Raw genomic sequence first — 20,230 nt, 5'->3', positions numbered from 1 at the left:
TCCTTGTGCCCACACTATTGGATGAATTAATAACAACTTGCCAGTAGGTGGCAGCAGAGAAATCAGGTCCATTCACTCATGTGTGAAGAGTAAAGCTGGGCATACACTGTACGAATTTAGAGCCAAGCCGACTCTCAGTTGGATCCTGCATCATTTGTTATGCTGTGTGCGGGGAGATACGACTCTGGCCTGACCAGCTGCCCCTGACTGGTCAGATGGATTTCTGACATGTTTAATATTTTGTTCATATGAGAGCAGAACCAAGAGCAGAATCCTCAACTTTGGGGCATTTTTCCTTTTTAAACTGTCAGACAGCATCTTAAATCACCATAATTGACTTTCTGTACTTTTTCCACATAGGTCCAGGTAGGTTGAGATGACTTTTTTCCCTTAATAAATGAAATCATCATTTAAACACTGCACTTTTGGATTAACCCAGGTTATCTTTGTCTAATATTGACATTTGTTTGGCGATCTGTAACATTTAAGTGGGAAATTGGTCAAAAAAAGAAAAATCTTCTTCATGGCACTAGTTTCCCTAAAGCTGCCCAATCTTGCCTCAACTGGTTAAAAAGAGAGGGAGTAACAAATCTTTGGTCACTACAGCATTTTTCAATATTTATGTGTGTGAGGCAAAGAAGAAAATATTGAATTCAACATGATGTAGTTCAGAGAAAACCACAAACATCTGAGAAGATTAATTTGATGTAATAATTCTGATAAAAAAAAAAAGATGATTAATTCAACACTAGAGAAAGAACTGCACCAGTTCTGGTTAAAAAAAAAAAAGTCTTCCCTCTGCTTGTCCTTAAGAAAACCTCAAATTTGAACCGATCTTAACTCCGATGGGAAATGCAAAGAGACAGCAAGGCTTGTCTGTTCAGTATACACTCAGAATTCAAAGCAAATGAAACCTGGTTCATTTTTTGACCGTTTAATTGACTTTCTGTGCATTAAAGCTGTTATTTGTTTTCTCCTCTGCAGCCTCTTTCACCCCGCCGTCCTCCATAGTCAGCTCTCTGCAGGCTCTGAACTACATACAGTAAATCAGTATCCATAATTAAAACTCCCTGAAGAACAGCGTGCAGCGGGGCACTTCATATCTGTTCGACGTTATTAAGTTGAGAGTTAATAAAGTCTTGTGGATGGTGTTGCTGCAGAGAAACAGATAGAACTCCGAGGTATTGATTTCACTTCATCAGCAGCAGCTGTGAGTCACAAACAGGTGTCAGAAAATGAAAATGTGTTTTTTTATTCATGCAGCTTTGTCTGCAGTGCGTGGGAGGAGGAACGAGAGGTTACACATCAGTGTCACTGCCTGTCAGCTCCAACAGAGTCATAATCCAACACTGAGTTTGATCGTCTTTAATTTGATACAAGTAGGAGTTAATACACCTGAAATGATTTTTTTTACATCCATGTTCACATTTTCTAACTCAAAATCATCTGTCATTCAACAGGCAGGACTTGCACAGATCCAGAGTTACTAGAGACCAGGTTTTCATCAGGTTTTATAATACAGTGATGTAACAATGGTGAGTAAAACATCAGCTCCAGTCTGACTCACTGACTCAACCTGCCACAGGCTGCTTCTTTCACCTCTGATCTCATTGATCTCCATTTTTTTTTTTTTTTTCAAATCATTGCTGATTCTCGAGGCTGATTGGGATTTTAACTCAGGCTGGGAGTCTGACTCCATCCCAGTCCACCATATTCACATGAACAATGACACTGAGCTGACTGTTTTCCCTAACTCCATGTTTCACATTTGTGACAATTCTGCTGGTTTATTGTTTACTCAATTTGATTTCTTTGTGTTTCAGGCAGCTGTCACTGTCAAATGAGGTCCATTTGGAGGACACCCTAGAGGTCACTTTGTCAACATAAGTCCACTTGATAGAAATGATAAAGGGCATTTTGTCAACATAAGTCTACTTTAAGGACACTATAAAGGGCACTTTGTCAACATAAGTCTACTTGAAGAACAGTATAGAGGGTGCTTTGTCAATCCAAGTCCACCAGAAGGACACTACAGAGGGGACTTTGTCAATATAACTCCACTTGAAGGACACCCTAGGGCACTTTGTCAACATAAGTCCACTTAGAGGACACTATAGTGTGCACTTTGTCAACATTTATCTACTTGAAGGGCACTATAGAGGACACTTGAGCCAAGTTTTGTTGTGCAGTAGGAATTTTTACAATCATACGTAATTACTACAACTATACAATGAACTGTGTTCAGTCAGGACCCCTTTGTCAAGCAGAATAGGGTATATATTGAACTATTTGCCCACTTAGTACTGTTCTTGGCATCCTAGAAGATGCTTAGTCATGTTTAACTTTTTCACGTTTCGGTATTATGTAGGAGTATCCACAGGAGAATCCACTCTCATACTAGGAGGTTCAAAATGACTATATTACATCCAAATACATAAAGTTATTTCTAATGACCTTAAAGACAATTTCTTTCTGCAAGCACATTTTTATTTTGCAGTCAACATTTCACAAATAGAAGTAATTTCTTTGTTTCTGTTTCAACCCTGAAAAGAGTTCTGGGTAATATGTATGATCAGATTTCCCTATGATGTTGTTTTGTTACCAGCTTTCACACTGAGCTGGGAGTCACAGTTAAACATATTTGTGCCTATAAAACAGTTTTCACACAGCAGCGCAAACAGACAAACACAAATGAACAAAAAGAAACAAAAATGAAGAGAAAGAGGGCTGCTGACAGCCAGAACTCTCATATATACATACAAATAAACCCCATTGTCCCCTACACAAACCCACTAAGACATAAAAATAGACTTTCCATTATATTAGAGCACACAGCTAATTAAGTGGTGTTGTGTTTAGAGGCTTCCAGCTCTCCAGAGGTCGAACGATGCACCGGATGATAAAGAATAAATCCCTCACCTCTGACACTCAGAAGTGTCATGTTGAGCAAAATTAGATTAATTAAACTGGAAAATTCAGTACAGTCCAGCGTGTTTAGTTCTATATTTCTCTCCACCTTGTTGTAGTCCTTACTTAGCAGCTGCTTATGCCCTCAGTTCACCTAATTACAAATCAACAATCTTTTTTACTGAGAAGAAACTTTCCCCCAACTTTTTAGCTCTGAAAGAGAAAGACAGGCCCTATCTTAAACCTAATGTAAGGTCAACATAAGCAATGGAGAGCAGTCACCTATGATTCTTTTTATCAGCTTTATTTTTCCATGCTCAATTGTTCATTTAATTTCAGTATTTAATTGTTCTGTTGATACCAGAAATAAAAAATAATGCAGATACTGATTTCAACTCTAAGGTTTGCTCACTTTTGACCCGTACAACACATGGGACACTACTTCAATTTCTAAAATTAGAAAAGTCCCAGCTAGAGCTAAGTCCCAGCTAAATTCTGGAAAATATACATTTTATTGATGTCTACATTCAATTTGAGATGTATAGATGTAGCACATATATAGCAGTAAACACACTTAAATTTAAACAGTGATTAATTGGAAGTTTTCTTGTTTGCAACAGAAATTAGCTTATTCCCTGTAAATTATAGGCTAATTGAATCGGCTTATCTAGATTATCAAAAAGGACAGACAGACAGCCCTGCAATGAGTTCATGTTGATCACACTAAGAGTCGACATTTCAGTGAAGTATTTTTTAGACATTATGTCCGGACAAAAAAGGTCTGATGAATGTGGAATTGTTGTACGGGTCATTGGGAAGTTTAAGTGGGATATTCCTTCTAAATACAGTGGTGCAGTTACCACCAACTCTCAGAGACACCATTATTTGTGTAGCGTAAACAGGGGCGCAATAATCATGAGCTTCTGAGAATTTGGCAATTAAACCCTGATTTGGTATGCAGATAGTAGGGCTGGTATTGTTAAGAACCTCATATTGACTTAAATGCTTCAATGTTGATTTAGTAAGAAGTAGAAATACACAAATAACCTGTTGACAATTTGTTAATAATTATTTTCATGCCCATGTGAACATATTTGGTAAGTCACCTCACATTTTTGAGCAATAAAATATCTGAAAACAAAAAAAAAATTGCACAATAATAACTTATTAGTGCATATGGAGTACAAAAGTAAAAAAACATGACCGTTCTGTATAAACACTGAAAAAGTAAAGTGCATGTAAACTTTAATAATATTTCTTTCCTCTTGGAAATTGTGGAATTGGAGGAGAACGAGGCGGTATCTATGAGCGGGGTTTTGTTGTGCTGTAAGATGATAGCAATGGCTGCCACCAGTGCGGTTACTCAATGTAGCCGAGGATAGAAGCAGTTTTATCAGAACTGGACCACCTCCTGGCCTGCTTCAGCTGAGTTTGCAGTAGATACATTTGGGGTTTGCTGGTGTATAAAAAGGCTACTGCTGTGATAGCAATTAGCACGGATGTAGCTGTAGTAGCACAGCAGTTTCAACCTCAGCTGCAGATATACCTCATTCTATCTTGCGGCTCTGGCCCGTATTTAATGGGACAGACTGAATATTCGTCCAGTCATCATCAGATAATTTTTTTGTAAAGTTGAGGTTTCCTGGATGAATCTGAAATATTCCCTATTCAGTAGATATAAGAAACAGTCTATCTGGCATGTAAGGAGCAGCACATTTATAATGGTGGTTTGTTACAATGTGAGCTGATGTAGGAGTATGATTTATTATGGTGATGATTATTATGATTAGTGTCATTTTCCTGTGATGTCTCCTAATTTTCAATTTGGTTCGTTCATCATTTCAGCATCTCTCTGAGGACCAAACACAAAGATTCCAGCTCAGTTTGACTTCCTTCACTGTCATGGTGTTCTGTCACTATTATCGAGCTTTTCTCTAAAGTAGAACATCTTACTGTTCCCAGAGTCTACATGAATCTGACCACTGGTGTTGCTGTCATTATTATTGAGTTTTCAAGTGTTCACTAAGAGAAAAAAAAAAAATCTCTTTCCCTGCGCTGTCACAAGGAAGTCAGTGGAGCTGCGTGAGGACAGTTTGCTCTGATGTCACAGTGGGAACTGCTGATTGTTTGCTTTACCACCTGCCGGCTGAAGACTGGAGAAGATTGCCGGCTGCCTGCTGTGGAGTGCTGCTGAGTGAGTGATGGCTGTGTGTGTGTGTGTGTGTCAGAAAATATCCATGTTTGTGCGTGTAAGAAAGAGATATATGTGGACGAGCGTAGGCAGACTTTTCTGTATGTATTACAGTCAGTGTGGAAGTTTGAGTCTAACTCTAAAAGTTTAGGGTGTGACTCCACAAACACTGACAGACAAGAGCTGCTTACTGATGGTAGTTCCATGAGCTGTTTGACTATGAAACAGTCCAGAGTTCATCTTTCCAATAATAAATCCTTTCTTTAAACCAGCGATTACTATTTATGAATGCCAGCATCAAATAGAAACAGCAGATAAACACTGATGCCAATGACATCGGTTCATACCCATGTAATTGGCTGATTACTGGTGTCTGTCTAAAGGGCTGATATCAATGTCAAACCGATGTACACTATATTGCCAAAAGTATTCACTCACCCATCCAAATAACTGAAATCAGGTGTTCTAATAACTTCCATGGCCACAGGTGTATAAAATCAAGCACCTAGGCATGCAGACTGTTTCTAAAACATTTGTGAAAGAATGGGTCGCTCTCAGGAGCTCAGTGAATTCCAGCGTGGTACTGTGATAGGATGCTACCTGTGCAACAATCTAGTCATGAAATTTCCTCACTCCTAAATATTCCACAGTCAACTGTCAGTGGTATTATAACAAAGTGGAAGCAACTGGGAATGACAGCAACTCAGCCACGAAGTGGTAGGCCATGTAAAATGATGGAGTGGGGTCAGCGGATGCTGAGGCGCATAGTGCACAGAGGTCCACAACTTTCTGCAGAGTCAATCACTACAGACCTCCAAACTTCATGTGGCCTTCAGATTAGCTCAACAACAGTGCATAGAGAGCTTCATGGAGTGGGTTTCCATGGCCGAGCAGCTGCATCCAAGCCATAAATCACCAAGTGCAATGCAAAGCGTCGGATGCAATGGTGTAAAGCACGCCACCACTGGACTCTAGAGCAGTGGACGCATTCTCTGGAGTGACGAATCGCGTTTCTCTATCTGGCAATCTGATGGTCGAGTCTGGGTTTGGTGGTTGACAGGAGAATGTTACTTTTCTGACTGCATTGTGCCAAGTGTAAAGTTTGGTGGAGGGGGATTACGGCGATGGGTTGTTTTTCAGGAGCTGGGCTTGGCTCCTTAGTTCCAATGAAAGGAACTCTGAATACTTCAGCATACCAAGACATTTTGGACAATTCCATGCTCCCAACTTTGTGGGAACTGTGCACCAGTTCACAAAGCAAGGTCCATAAAGACATGGATGAGAGAGTTTGGTGTGGATGAACTTGACTGGCCTGCACAGAGTCCTGACCTAAACCTGATAGAACACCTTTGGGATGAATTAGAGCGGAGACTGAGAGCCAGGCCTTCTCGTCCAACGTCAGTGTGTGACCTCACAAATGAACTTCTGGGAGAATGTTCAAAAATTCCCATAAACACACTCCTAAACCTTGTGGCAAGCCTTCCCAGAAGAGTTGAAGCTGTTATAGCTGCAAAGGGTGGACCGGCGTCATATTAAACTCTATGGATTAAGAATGGGATGTCACTTAAGCTCATATGTGAGTCAAGGTGGATGAGCGAATACTTTTGGCAATATAGTGTATCTGTGCATCCCTAGTACTAAAGTTCATCTGTAACTGTGTAATATTGTTGTATTGTATGCCAGATGATAATGCAAAAGCCCACAAGTAGCATGGAGGCATGCGAGCACAAACTCACATCCACAAACACTCAAGCATGCAGACAGCACTGTTCCACCTCCACCGACTCTGATGTCACACATTGTGAGCTTGTTCCCTTTATTCTACCTCTGCAGCAATCTCCAGTGGACCAGAATCATAACAACTTTGTAACAGCATTCATCCAGGCACTATAAATTGGATGCAAACTTTCATGACACTAAGTTCTTTAAACGGTAGTCCACACATATAATGGTTGCGTTGTGATCCGAACTCCAAATCATACCGCGAAGCAAACTGCTTCTTGTCAATCAGAGCACTCCCACTGCTCTCGCTCCGGTTCATCTCTGGCATGTCCCAGAAGCGTCACTCTGCTCTGCTCCGTTGGAAAAATGCAGCAGGTCGTTGCCACTGCCAAACTGCATCAATCCACGTAGAGAAGACTGAATAAACAGCCAGAAAAACTTGCAAAGTATCCTGTCAACTTAAAAATACAACACAATGCACAAACTCCTGACTCCTGAGTAAATCACCATGATAGCAACAAGGAAAGGTTCATTTTTGTCCCTTACAGACCCACTTGAAAAACTTTAACATCAATCTTAATTGTTTTCATTGACAAAATCCAAAATTGTTCTTGAAATATATCTATTTATAAACTACCCATTATTACGACACCCTATCAGGACCATTCTAGAAAAAAGAATAATAAAGAGAACCTGGTTATTTTTAAGCAAAAATGACTTTTTTAAATCCATCATCTGTGGTAACTTCACACTGGACTTCAAGCAACATGGATTCTGTGCCTCTCCACTCTTCAATGTCCCAGAGTCTGGAGGAGGAGTGGAGAGGCACAGAATCCACATTGCTTGAAGTCCAGTGTGAAGTTTCCACAGTCAGTGATGATTTGGGCTGCCATGGCATCTACTGGTGTTGGTCCACTGTGTTTTCTGAAGTCCACAGTCAACGCAGCCATCTACCAGGACATTTTAGAGACCTTCATGCTTCCTTCTGCTGACAAGCTTTATGGAGATGCCGGTTTTCATTTTCCAGCAGGACTTCGCACCTGCCCACACTGCCAAAGGTACCAAAAGCTGCTTCGATGACCATGGTGTTACTGTTCTTGACTGGCCAGCAAACTGGCCTGACCTGAACCCCATAGAGAATCTATGGGGTATTGTCAAGAGGAAGATGAGAGAAACCAGACCCAACAATGCAGATGACCTGAAGGCCGCTATCAAAGCAACCTGAGCTTCCATTACACCTGAGCAGTGCCACAGGCTGATCGCCTCCATGCCATGCCACATTGATGCAGTAATTCATGTAAAAGGAGGCCCAACCAAGTATTGAAGGCATAGAAATGAACATACTTTTCAGAAGCCTGACATTTCTGTTTAAAATATCCTTTTTTATTGATCTTATGTAATATTCTAATTTTCTGAGACACTGAATTTTGGGTTTTCTTATCCGTAAGCCATAATCATCAACATTTCAAGAAATAAAGGTTTGAAATATTTAATTCTATGTGTTACAAGTCTATATAATATATGGGTTTCACTTTCAGAAAGAGTGACAAAAAAAATTGAACTTTTTCATGATATTCTAATTTTTTGAGATGTACCTGTATGTCTGATTTGACAAAAGTCAGCTGAATTCTTGTTTAGTTGACTGAAATGTCAGATTTGACCACTTGTCAAGATACTTTCATTCATTTCAGGGGAAAAGGGGAAATATGTATGTCAGTTGTTTGTGTATGTTGTTCTGTGTTTGGTACACAAATGTTTCACTAAACATATAACAGCAGTAAAGTCAGAATTGTTCTATGTTTTTTGACGTAAACAATACTGACATTAGTTAGAATATCTTTGCTCACTACATATTAACCCTTTCTTACTTTCTACCAGGTTTGCATACATACATCGAATAAACTTATTTTTTTTAATTAAAAAAAAAAATTATAATAAAATTATTATTTCAGACTTCAGAAGTAGGAAATTATCGGGTATCGGTTTAAAAAAATACTTATCCTGCATCACTAATTTTTGAGTTTCTAATGTCAAATTTTAAGCCTTTCTAAACTTGGAAATTTCTTGTATTTCTCATAAATCAATGACTCTTTAAACTCTGAGTTTGCTTTCTTGTAAATATATTACTTTATAATCTCAAAAATTTCATTGCGTTCCCCAAAAACTTTACGTTTTTTCCTTATAAATCAACATATTCTCTCTTTTTTAAAAATTTTTAGGTCAATAATGATAATAATAAGTTTATTTATACAGCATCTTTAAAGAACAGCAATGTCACAAAGTGCTTTACAAAGAGATAAAAGAAACAGGCAATTAATGCAAAGGTACAATAAGAGAATACACAGTACACAAAAACAGATTAAGTAAAGGCCAGACCAAACAAGTAGGTCTTAAGTTGCTTTTAAAAGGAATCAACAGTGTCTACTGATCTTAAACCCAATGGAAGAGAGTTCCAAAGAGTTGGACCAATGACCTTAAACGCACAGTCTCCTTTGGTTTTTAGTCTGTATTTTAAGTCTGGAGTTGGCCCTAATACACCGTCACTTTGTTTGTAATTGAGATACTTTTATTTATATATATATATATATATACATCTAATTTTGATGACGTCAGAGCAGACGGGAGTCCTGAAAGAATAGGCACACATTCCCATAGACAATCCTGAGGAAAGCCTTAAGAGTGGAGGCTGTTGTAGCTGCAAAAGGGAGACCAACTCCATATTAAAGTACATGCATTTAGATACAATGTCATTACAGCCCCTGTTAGTGTTATGGTTGGGTGTCCGAATATTTTTGTCCATAAAATGTACATTTGAAGTGGAAAACCTAAAACAAAGACAGCACTTCTTCATGCTTACATTGTGATTGCATGGTTAAGGTTTTAGGTCATGACCCTGACACCTCCCACAGCGCAAATCAGTTGACTCAGAGTGGACGCTTGTGCAAATGTTGAAGAAAAACCCTCAACATATTCTTAAGATATCACATTAACAAGAAAGGCATGAAAATGAGGCCTAATCGCCTTGACCTTTGATCTTTGACCTTCATAATTTAATCAGTCCATTCCTGAGTAAGAGAGGACATTTGGGCAAAGTTTAAAGAAAATCCTGAAAGGGATCTTGAGATCCCAAAACAGCCTGGACAGAGAGACAGGAGGAGAGAAAACCCAGAAATCTACTGGACTCCATCCTGACGGCCTAGGGCGCCACACACATGCACGTGTATTTTGCCGCGTGATGTTTCTCAGTGAGACAGGTCCACCCTTTGCAATGACAAGAAAAATGTTTAAACCACAGTTGAAGAGATATAATGGTTTAAAGGTGTATCTACGAACGTCCTTTTACCGTTTTCCTCTTGGAGCAGCCAGGTGAAGCCGTGCGTGTTTGCGTGTGCATCTGTCCGTGTGTTCGTGCGGCTGTAATCTTTCATCACAGCGAGGTGGGCGAGGTGAACATAGAGAGAGACTTTAAATAGGTAACAAAAGCAATAACAGCACAATCTCTGTAGTTTATGAGTCTGAAATTGAATTTGAGCGTCAAACCTGCTCACCTGCCATGTCACAGCGGGTCACATCATTTCAGCACCGCCGGTGTTTTAATCTCCGAACCGCCGGCAAACTCTGCCTCACACGTCCCTCTGGCTGACCCCAAAACGGCTGCAGGAGAGCCATTAAAGTGTCTCGTCCAATTACAGAGCCACTTTATCTGACACACGTGGTCGTATTCAGCTGCGGTCGGTCACTACCTGCTCTGTGGTGTTAATACACTGTGATAGCAGCTATCATAAAGCTTTAATGTCTTTAATGACTCTGCGTGAGTGTTCAGGGGTCTTTTTCCTCCTCCATTACCATCACTTCTTCTTCTCCTTTTCTTATTTGTCTTAATTTCTGTCCGAGTTGGTGCTTCTCTCTCTGGTGCTCAATTCAAGTCACTTTGGTTTGTATTCGGTTCGGGGCGGTTCAATTTAGCTTGGTATTCTTCAATTCAATTCGAGCTGACTGAAAATAGGTTCAGGGTTAGCCGTTAAGTTAAGTGAATGTGATCCATGCGGGGAAAACAAACAAGCAGGAGTGGATTGATGCAAACAAAGCCGACACAGTTCAGGTTAGTAAGATTTATTCAGACAACACAATGTCCCGTCTGAATATGAGAGGGACGGATTTTTGACAAGATAGAGACACAGGTAATGGTCCCTGAATAATTTTATCAGATAAAAAGAAAAGATGACAAACTATATCTTCTTCAGTCTCTGGGAAAACATTGACTTTTGTGACCTAACACAGTCCAGGTTTATTCTTTTCTATTTGCTCAGCAGTAGCAGAGAGAAACTCTTTATTCATATTGTTTAATAGACTTAGGTCAACCTTGTTTTGGGGAAAGTAACAGAGCTTCTAGTGCGTCTGCAAGCATCATATATTTTCCAGCTCTGACATGCACAGGGCATCTTTTGACTTTTAACCTTGAAAGAGGTGCTCTTTGAGCTTGAATTCCAGCTTCATTTAACATTTCATAAACTTGTCAAACCCTGTGGTGTTTCCAGCTGTACACCACTAAACAATCCTGAGTTCTTTAAAAATCCAGATAAAAACATTTGAGTCAGCTACAGACATGTTTTGCTCTAGTCGCTCCACTCTGTAGGCCACGGGTGTCCAAACTTTCTCCACTGAGGCCACATACAGTATTTTATAAGAGCAATGGGGCCACTTTAAGGTATATGACAATGATTAAGTCAGAAGTAGAATAAAGGAGGAGCTGGGGTGGAGGAGGGCTGCAAGAGCAGCTCACAGAGAGAGCCGCAGAGCGTGGCCAGGCAAGAGCACTTTAAATAAGACAGCATGAGAGCGATTAGCCAATAGTATGCTTAAAGCAAATCAGCTGGCCGTCAGCTGATGAGGACTTGCTTAGATCAGCTGACTATGACAGAGCTCGACTCTGGCTTGCCTAAGCTAATGCTAAATGCTCCATCTAATGGCTGAGAAGGCAAATAGACAACATTTTCATGTTTTTAGGAGACCAGTCAGATTTCAGGGGGCCCTGTTTGGCCCTAGCTGCCACTGGCTCCGCCCCTGGAATATTATTGGTACTGCTATTTGCTGCAAAAACTTATCATGGAGTTAGAACACAAGATACCATCTCGATTGCCAGAATTTTTACCGTGTACAGTACTGTTTGAGTTTAGTCACAAAAAAGCACATCATTGAATTTTTTTACACTGTAAAGTTTCTGATAAATATTTAGTTATCCAGGTTAAGCTGGCAAATTGTATTCATCCTAAGAGCCACAACCTGAAAGCAGAATTTTTGCTTGTTTGTTCGTTGTTCCGTTGTTTTACATGGAGTAACTCTGGAACATTCGTACGAATGTTAAGCTTTCATAGGTTTTAGGTGTCGTGTTCCCTTTAAGACTGAGTGACATCACAGGCATGGATGAGAGATGAGAGAGAACACTGCTTGAGGAAGGGAAGCACTTAGCTTTTTCAAATGACTTTTCTACTATATCGAACCAGATAAAATCTCTGGTCATTTGTGTCAGATTTAAGTGATTCTGCCTGCAGCTCTGTGTTGGCATATTCTGAATGCCACTACATTCATACTTAATTATTTTTCAATTTAGGCACTAATAAATTAATGTTCTCTTTGTTTTAGGTTTTCTTTGATGTATTTTAAATTCTTAACCCCCTTGTGAAAAGATTTCTCAGCGGCAATACTTCTGGTTAGATACAGGCTACATAAAAATAAATTACTGTAATCAGTTTATCATAAATATCACAAATACAGATGAAAACCTGCTTTATCTTACACACCATCTGTTTTTTAATGCGAAGAAATAATTGACAGCTTCTGTGTCCACAGCAGACTGGAGTGGATCTGTAAACAAGCCCTAATTTGTAAAAAAAAAAAACAGGGTTTGCGTCCGTCAAATATTAACCTCAGAATCAGATTTCTACTTTTGAGATCATGTAAAATTCACACTCTTTGTCAAAGAATACATGTGTTTAGAGTACTTGAGTAACTTTTCCAACATTTTTTCTAAGGAATAACTGTTTAACTTTCTAAAATCAAAGGAAAATCAAAATTTCTAATGTTTGTCAATGGAGGATGTCTGAGTGCATTGTGTAGCTGCAAGACATGTAATTGGCTAATGACGTCAGAGGGCGAACATAGCAATAGGTCAATACAGCACAATGACAACTGATGTTAAAACTGATACACTTTATCATTTTTTAGGATTTGAATGCACATTCTGAATTTGATGGCTGCAACATGCTCCAAAAAAGTTGGGACAGTAGCACTGTATCTCCTCCCATAATATTCATGCAGACTGAAAATAAATGTTTAAACCTAAGGCTCATAAAAGCAGCTACCTGAAAGATTCCTGATCGCCCTACAGGAACTGCTTCAACAGAGATTTAAACTGATGACATTTATTGCTGCTATAATCTTTATTTCCAGCACATTTACAGAGAAGAGTGAGCGTCTGAAAGAGGCTTTTGTGTCTCACAGCCTCATCCTCTTTATTGCTCTGGTATTTCTCTCCTTGCACATTTCTGTCTCTCAGTTTATCTTTTCCTCTCCATCTTCCCCCTCTGTTTTTATCTCACTCTCTTTGTCTCCTCACTCTCATTCTCTCAATTCCTTTGTCTCTGTTCCTCTCTCGCTTCTCTCCCTCTCGTGCCGATCCGTCCCCTCTGACTTCTTCGGTGAAAATTGAAATTTGAATGCATTCAATTAGTCTATCATCTCTGCCTTTCTTTCTTTCTGCCGCTTGACTTCTTCCCCCAGAGTATCCTTCAGCTATCAGCATATAAAAGGTTGTCCAGCGGTAAAGCATAATAGTTATATCAATCAGAAGCTGCCGCCGCTCACCTAGCATTGAAATGGATTTGACAGTAATTGATGCCTGAGCCTGCACAGAGGCACTCTGGGAACAGTTCTGCCTTTGTTTGCCACATGCAATTGCTCCATTAGGGAGCGCCTCTTCTGTTCCTCAACTTCCCTCATGAGTTGTTGAAAACAGTCAAAATTTGAAGAAAAACACAAAGTTTTGTTGAAAGGTCCCTATTTTCCTGCAGCCAGAGAGGTCTCAGAGTGGCTGCTGTCTTGTTTGTTACCTGGCACCATGCTGCGCCGTCGGTGCTTCTCTTTTTCTGTCCTGACTTAATGGGACGCTGGAGGATAAGGGACGGCAGGCTGAGTGTCCACTAACCGGAAAGGACCTGATCACGCTCCTGTCTGCTTTGTTTACTTTAAAATAGCTCTACCTGCCTTTTCTCCTGCTCTGGTTAGCTTCATCTGTCAGATTTGATCCCCTGTGGCACATGGATGACTCAGGTATACTGCTTCATAACCAGGAAATGAGACTGGACTGACACTTATTGTCATTTTCCTGGAAAACTATGATATCCAATTTGATACAAGACAGGCCTTGCTGAAGATGCTCTATTTTTTCCCAAAAACCACACACTCATTCCCTCCTCCATATGTGGAGAGCTGTGGACTATTAGGTGACCTCGTCAGCACAGTCAGAACATCTATTTACTCCAGCCATGTATAGTTACGTTACTGCTGCCGCACAACTGAATGATGGCTCAGTAAATCCTGCCATTACCTCTCAATTCAAACAATAACACAACACGATGAGTAAGGACGCTCTGTTCAGCTCCAGCCAGCTCTGCTGTTTTGAATCACGGTCACTGTTTACTAAAAAAATACACTCCATACTCCAACCACTCATCAAAACAGAATTTCCTGCCTTTTTCGCCATGACCGTTTCCTCACAAAACGAGTCACACTCATTATCAGAATGTCTCCTCTGTCACGCTAGTTTTAGTGGGGAGGAAGTAAGCTCCAATAGTCCTCTTTCCCATTGTTCATTGTTTACAAGAGTTATGTGAAACCTGTAGATTTGCGTGATAACCCCAAGACTTGCCTCTTTTCACACATTAGCCAATCACAGTGGTCATTCGCGCCCCGGCTCTCACACACTTTGGCCCACCTTCTTCTTCTTTGGTGTTCGTCTCCTTTCTTCTCCTTTTGGAAGATGTGTTGGTAAACCAGCTCATTTGTGTGTAATCACCAACAACCGGGCTGAAGTGTGGAGCAGAAATTTGTCAGCAACCAAAAATATTTAATAATAAAAAAATCGGCAAATTTACTGGTCACACATGTGCGAGTAGATTAAAAATTTACTCGCACTATCTCAAATTTTAGGGACAAAATGTGACCACTGAGGGGCAGTCTAAAGGCCCTGATATGGTGTTTTTATTAGACAATAAACTAATGTTTTGGTTTCATGGATGAATTTCACATAAAGAGGGAGAAAAGCTGTTAATAGTGGCCTTCCTGCTTCACACTGTTAACTACATCCATGAACCAGAGAACTTTTTAAAAGTTTTTCTCCCTCGTTGTGCAAAATTCATCCATGAAACCGAAACACTGCTTTACTGTTAAGTACACGATGTGGAGGGCAGCTTTGTAACGAGCAGGGACTGCCACACCATGGCTGGGAATAGGGGCGGGAGACTTCTGCATTATGGGGTCAGCTTTGGCAGCTGAATTCATGACTGATGGAAGAGTAACAAATCAGTTAAAGAGATGATCTTCTGACCCACAATTTTAACATACAGTGACTCCACCAGTGATCATACTGCAGAGCAAACCGCTCCCAATCTAGTCAGTCAGAGCAGTCCCACTCCAGTCAGGCACTGGCCTGATGCACCCCTCTGCAATACTTCATTGGGGATACGCGGCAGGTCTATCTTCAGTGCTGACTGCTGCCAAACCATGTCGATTTCCGTGGATCACAAAGGTCCAAACAGGAAGTCAAAAGAGTAATGCATCCAGTACTTTCAAAATAAAACAATGCACAGACTCCCAATTGAAAATCATTGCTACATTAAATTTACATCTCATCAGTAGGTAACAGAGCTAAAACGACGCCATCGATGACCAAAAGTAAACTTTTGAGGAAATTTTGCTACATAATTTTATGTAATAATTTTACATATCCGTTGTTGACATACTACTCCTGCGTGAACTTGCAGCACGCCATGGCGTAGCGCTCTAGGAACTTTCCAGTGGGTGAGGTCACTCGCCTTCAAAACAGTAGCTCTGCAGAGCGCGGCTCAGCCGTCGTATGTGGAAATCATGGGTGACACCCTCTCACGTACATCATCAGATGTACGTAGCTCTAAATGACATTGTGTCATTTCAGCCTAGAATGAAATGACAATACACACAGAGCCGTGCAGAGATCTGACTACCCCCTTAGTGCAGCTAAGTATCTGCATCTCCTGTGTTTTGAGAGGACAGTCAGTGGCTTCAGATTGACAGGAAAGCTTGATACGTATGAGGCTAAAGAGAATCTTACTCCAGCCTATGTCTTAACTATGGAACACTTGCATTTAAAAATATGGAACACTAAATTTTTATCCCCAGAAAACACCCAACATGTTTGAGTTTGGGTGAAGTCTAATAGCTAACAGGCTTCCTGCAGCTGCCAGCCTCCTGCACCTCCCCTCTGATCTGTATGCTAATCACTTTTCTGACTATTATGTGATGCGGCTGTCATCTTTGAAAACATTTGTTGTATCGAGCTGGAAGCTGGAACAGTTAATAATACATGACTGTGTTCTACCCTCTTTACTTGATCTCAGTCCTCTTAAAAAAGACATGTTGGAGATGCATTGTTGCTGCTGCTGTGCATACTAAATGTCTTCTGTCCCTGCCAGCAGACTGAGCTGAACTGTCTGCAGCTCCAAACCACTTTGCTTCAAAAGTTGTGCGATGGCTCCAGAGTCCGAGCGGTTCATCCTGCAGCAGACTGACAGATAATTGCTACAGAGACTCATGTGTCCCCATAGCTATCAGGCTGCACCTTAACAGGCCCCAAACAGACACCACTAACCAAGCAGAGTAGGACACCCGGTGCACAGATCCAGACTGTTCCATTAAAGTCATTACTTCTGCACTCTATCTATCTATCTATCTATCTATCTATGAGAGGTGTGAATCTCTCCTTCTCATGATGATTTGAATCCCAATTTACTGATGATTCATTAACATAGAATGATTTGTTTCAATGCAAATTGATTTAGAATTCTTAATAACTTTGCTTAAACCTGAGAAAAAAGGAGAAAACAAGACCATTTCAAAATGTTGAGTGTCTTTGAGTGTACCTATAAAAGAGACAAAATCCCAGGGCTCCTGTGCAAACATTCAGACATCATCTTTATGAACTAAAGTCTTCAGTATGTCTGCAGTATGGTTGTTGAGTTGAATGGCGCTATCCGTGCCTTAAATTTACTAATGGAAGCTTTTTTTAGTGAGCCTGGAACTTGGGTGACTTTCTGGGGTCCCTCAGAATAAATCCACACAAGTGAATCTAATATTGAATGTCTTTTTAGCCATTTTTAAATCCATTTTGATCGTTTCTGCAGATAGCAGATGTTAAATGCTATTTTATATCCCACATGCTTTGTGGTTGGCTGTGACAATCAATGATAGGCTGTTCTGTTGTTGCATCATGCTTTGTCAAACTTCACATCTCAACATCAAAATCATAAGATGGCCTGAATAGCTCATAATAGAGAGAAAGAGAGACAGAGAGCCTGTGACGTGTTCCTCTGTGTCACTGCAGACAGGAACCAGATGGAATAGTGAATCAAATAGAGTCATTACAAAGGGGTTCACAATTTTTTTGTGTGAATTTGTCAAGATTTTGAAGATTTTGTTGTCATAGAATAATTATTGTTTCACTTTTTGGTCCCCAAGAGATGGGAGAACAAGTTTGTGCAAAAAAAGTGTTAGTCATTATTGTTTATTGTGTGTCACACATAAAACCTGCGAGTTTTAATTTTTGTTCAGTTTTTTCTTTTGTCTTTATACTCCCATATCTTTTCTTAAATTCTAGTGACATTACTGCAGCACTCGTATTCTTAAAGCCCACGAACAAAGGATGTTTAACTGTTCACCACAGGGTTGATGTTTTTCAAGCTTTCTAGACAATAAGTCAAGGCGAGACACAATTGCTAAAAAGAGCTAAGGGCTTGAGAGGTTAACTTTAAAATGCAGCATTATGACCTTTTAAGGGAGAAAATGTGGCACTGGCAGCCTGATTTATGTATCCTACTTGCCCATGATAGCGTGTTTTTTAACATATTAAAACATGGTACGCAAACTAGGAGCATAAGAACAGGGAAGTAAGGTGGATTACTGAATGTGTTGTGCTTTTTGGTGCCAGACAGGCTGGTCTGAGTATTTAACAAACAGCTGGGATCTACTGGGATTTTCACACACAACCATCTCCAGGGTTTATGTGGTCCAGAAACAAGAAAATATTCAGTAAGCGGCAGTTAAAGCACCTTTATTCTGGTGCTCAGTTTGAACTTCAGCCCACACTTGACCATGCCTATATTACTAAATGCACTGGTTGCTGCCATGTGTTTGGCTGATTAGAAATATGCATCAGTGAGCAGCTGAACAGGTGTACCTAATAAAGTGATCAGTGATCATATATTTCCATCTGTTTCCATTAGCTTGAATCTTTCGATACAGCTCTGTCTCTCTTAATATCTTGTCGATATCTGCCCTTTGATGTATTTACAGAGATCAAAATCTCTATATTTATTGATCTCTATCTGTATCTGTATAAATCTCTGGATCTCTCTGAGTTCACATGAAAAGCATACACAATCATGCCAAATACCAGGTCAGATTTTAACATGGCTCTAATAAACCATCTTCATTCAGCTGAGTTTATCTATTCTACTAAATTCACTGGTGATTGAAGCATGAGGAGAAAACAGGCTTAAAGCAAGGTGGTTCAACAAAATGATATTTTTATAGCAAAATAAGAGCATGAACTGAGCACCACAGATTGATGATAAGAGAGCGTATCCGAGGGAGGATTTGCCCTTTAAATTATTAATTCTTTTTAACATGTCTAGCCTTGGGTTTCTTTGTCTTGCTAATTTGCTAATGTCCCCCCACACTGGAAAGCCATGTTTCTGCCTCACAGGGAAGCGGTTTTTCTAAATCAGAGCCTGTAGCCAGAGACTCTCGGGATGTTCTGAGCTGAGATGAAAATTCTCCTGAGGATCCGCTTCAGCTGGAGCTTCCTGTTGGATCTGCATACTGATGCACGACTAAATTATACATCTGTCTCATTACACTCTTTGCTGTTGTTCACTGAAGCAGGGATGCCTGATATCCCCTTTTTTCCATTCACCATTTCAGCTTTTATTGAATTTTGACAGTAATGAGATGACAGGAATAGAGATGAAAAGGAAAAAAGGTCATAAGCTCAAGCAAAAATGTCACAATTATAACATCATAGGAGGTCCTTACTGGCGGTAGCCGAGGCCTCAAGCGTCCTGTTGGATCAGGGGCATTCTTTTCTGGAGTTTTCCTTCGTCCGTATGGACAACTGGGACATTCTTGTGACCGCGATTTTCTTAAAACTTCGAAAAAAAAATCCGCTCTGACTCAAGGACGATATGTCTGGATTTTAGAAGCCGAGGTCAAAGGTTATCGTCATTGGGCCTCATGATCATCCTTTGCTTGTGAATATATCTCAAGAGTGCTTTGAGAGATTTTCCTCAAACTTTGCTCAAATGTCCAACCTCCCAGCTATCCCGTCCCCAACACACGCAGCCATCCACGTCACCTGGACCAGCCCACCGGGTCCTGGGCACCCAGTATATATCAAGCTGGATCAGGCCCCAGATAGTGGCTGTCTTTATAAGCGTAGCTGCCGTTCCAGTGTCTCACAGCTAACCTTCCCACCCTAACTCTCCTGAGCATGTCACCATTGGTCACACGGTCTTGCCGACAAAACCCAAAAATGCACCAAAGAGAAGTTGTCTAGAGGGAGTCCAACTGGAGCCTTTGGCCATCAGTCAACATCCAGACATCACAAGAATACAGTCAGACTGGAAGGACCAAGGACTGAAGGACTCTGACTTTCACCTGCACGCTCAGAAACCAGGAACACCACACTGTCTTGTTCTGGAAGCCCATCACCTCATGCTCAAGTGCTTTACAGCAACGGTTCTTAACCTTTTCGGCCCTTGACCCACAAAATAAAGTTTCCAGAGATCGGGGACCCCCACTGTACCTGAAAGTGGTTGAACTCAGCTGTGCACATTCAAGAATAGTCATGTGCAATCAAAGGCTGCCCATAAGGGGGATAATGGGAGTTCTTTAAAGGGGGCCCAGCCAAACTGGGGGGTAATAGAGGTCAGCAAAATCATGGTCTATTGTAAGGTTAAACTGTGATATCCATATTTTATATTTAACCTGAATAATTATCACTCTTATCAAATAAACAAATATGTTTTTATTCTTTTTTGATGGAGTAAATAGCCTCCTTAAAAATGTGTATCCCTATTTTTGAAAACAGAATTAAAATGG

Source organism: Cheilinus undulatus, linkage group 16 (genome assembly GCF_018320785.1).
Source record: "Cheilinus undulatus linkage group 16, ASM1832078v1, whole genome shotgun sequence".
Taxonomy (NCBI): domain Eukaryota; kingdom Metazoa; phylum Chordata; class Actinopteri; order Labriformes; family Labridae; genus Cheilinus; species Cheilinus undulatus.
The sequence above is the reverse complement of the archived record's forward strand: the minus strand, read 5'-3'. Positions refer to the sequence as shown.